This window comes from Mesoplodon mirus (genome assembly GCF_964341445.2).
Source record: "Mesoplodon mirus genome assembly, contig: SUPER_3_unloc_9, whole genome shotgun sequence".
Classification (NCBI taxonomy): domain Eukaryota; kingdom Metazoa; phylum Chordata; class Mammalia; order Artiodactyla; family Ziphiidae; genus Mesoplodon; species Mesoplodon mirus.
In genome coordinates, this window is record NW_028295476.1 from 226,589 (window position 1) to 229,238 (window position 2,650).

Here is a 2,650-nt window from a genome sequence, read left to right on the forward strand (position 1 = left end):
TCAGAACCCAGAATCGTATAGATCAGTCAAAATGTATTTCTATAGTTTTGTTCAAAGTGTATGGAAAATAACACTGGGCATAATTCATATATTCCAGAATTAGTTGGACCCTCTGCTCGTGAGATTCTTTTTATGGTATGTCACAGCAAATTTGGACTTCCATCCCCAATAAACTTTGGGGTTGGAGGACACAAAAAGCTTTTGCTCACACCTAAATTATGTCTGAAAGAAAAGGGTAAATATTATAAGCCCTTTCTAACCTCTCCAAGAGCAGAAATGATTTACAGCTGTGGCATTGAACCCTAATTCCTCGATCTCATTTGAGGAGAGTTCAGTAAGAAACAATGTCTTGATTTTTGTTTGTTTGGTTTCTTCCCTGTTTTCTCATCTTGCTTACCAACAATCCATTGTAATTCATGAGTTAGTATGGCAGCAGGCTGAGTGTTCCCTGGAGCTCATTAAATGATCTTTTTTTCCTAAAATAACTTTTGTCTCCTTCTTTTCAGCCCCTCTTCTTTCCTCTGCCCTTTACTACAACCAGAGCTCAGCCAAAGCTGACTGGCTTTGTGCAGACCTTACTTAGGGTTAGTCTTTTCTTCATTATTTTATTCATGGCTCCTCCATTTCATTGTTTGCCTTCTCGAAATGTGTTGAAATCTTTCTGTGGTGGATGACTTCCAAAATGTCTTGGCTTTGATTGGTTGATTAAGTTTGGTATTTCTACAGCATTGTTTAAATATGGTTTCAGGAGGAACAGAAAGTGAATATGTTTCCTTGTCTGCCATCTTGAGCTGAAAATCCCTGTGGATTTTAGCATCCAATGTTCCCATGGGAAAAAAACCCAACCTTGGCATTAATAGATGTGACACTCAAGATTTCAGCTTTTCGTGGGCAATCACTGAGGATTGGAATATGTGGTCATTTCTAAAGGGAAAATAATAACTACCTCATGGAGTAGATTTGAGGATTAAATTAGAGAATGAACATGAAAATGCTTTGTAAGGCTTAAAAATCTATAAAAATGTTTTTTGGTATTATTTGATTTGTTGCTATTTCAACTTCACTCGACAGTTGTTTATGACCTTACTTATGTGATAAAATGGCCCCTGGTTTATTGTTTTGAAAGCCAGAATATATTTTTCAATAGCTCGATGGAAATGGCATCATTTGTGAAGGTTAAGGGTGAAGGGATAAATGTTTCTTGACACCTATCACTTTACAGTGTTTTCAGGAACTAATTGACACTTGTATTCCTCTTCCAAATTTTGTTGAGCACCTCCTACGAGCCACATGCTTTACATCAGGTGTTGGAAAGCATTTTCTGGATTTTAAATATCTTAGGCTTTGTGGGCCATATACAGCTTCTGTAGCTTCTCCTCTTTCTTCTTCAACAAGCTTTCTAAACGTCAGAACCATTATTAGCTCACAGTCCCACAGATCCAGGCTGAGAGCCTGATTTGATTTGTGGCCATGATTTGCCGATTCCTGCTCTGCGTCCTCACTGAGGAGGGGGACCATGTTTGAGTAATCACTTCTTTGAATCAACTCTTGGTCTTCTGGGGCTTGTCCTTACTCTCCTACACTCTCTAATCAACATGGCATGCAGAGAGATCCTGTTAAAACATAAGTCAGATCATGTCACTGAAATCTCTTCAATGGCTTCTTCAGAGAAGAATCAAAGTCCTCAAAGTGCCTCCAGAGCCCTAGAAATGTGGACCTCTGTTTCGTGTCTGACTGTTTCCTTCTCCTCTCCACTTTGCTTGTTCTGTTTTCCACACACTGCCATCCTTTCTGCTCCTTGGGTACTCCAGCCTACTCTAGCCTTATTGACTTTCCATCGGACTGTTCCCTCTACCTGTACTATTCACTTCCCAGATATGCTCCTTGCTCCCTCTTAAATTTTATCTTCCCCAGAAAGTCCTCAGGGATCACTTAGTTTCAGCTAGCAGCCTCCTCCTAGCATCTAACCATCTCCATCTCCCTTCCCTGCTTGCTGATTTTCTCCAGCACTTCCCTTATATATTCCCGCACTGTCACGGCTCAGATTCAGCAAGTGATCATTGCTGCAGCATGGCCTCGGGGACCCTGGCTGCGGACACGATGTCCACACCTGCCTGGTGGCCCCTGCTCGCCTCACAGCCCCTCAGGTGCAGCATGCGCAGGACCCGCATTGCAGGCAGAAGACACAGGGCCACTGGCCCCAGCTAGGCAGGCCCCTCGATGCCGTGCTCATGTTGGCTCAGACCTCTTCGCTCTCCGCACTGCGGTTCAAACCTGTGGGCAGCGCTGTGTGGGCGGGGATCGAAGACCTCCGCCCGCTCCTCAGTGTGTCAGCACGCAGCCCCGCCTCCCATGGGGACCCAGCCTGAGTAGCAGGGGCAGGAGATTCGAGACTAGGGTGGCGCGAAAGGTAGGAGGTGTGGAGAGTATGGGGTTTACAAAAAGTGTTTGCTGACTGATCCAAACAAAAGTGAGACATGGTTGTATCAACGCATTTAAAAAGTCATTAAACTGCCGCTAAGTGTCTGTGATCACCCCGCCTAGGAGAGAGCGTGCACTCCGTGAGGGACACATGAAAGGCTGAGTGAACGTCTACCTGTGGTCCGTTACCTGGTGCACGGGTGTGTGAATTTTTGCGGAGAGCTCTTAA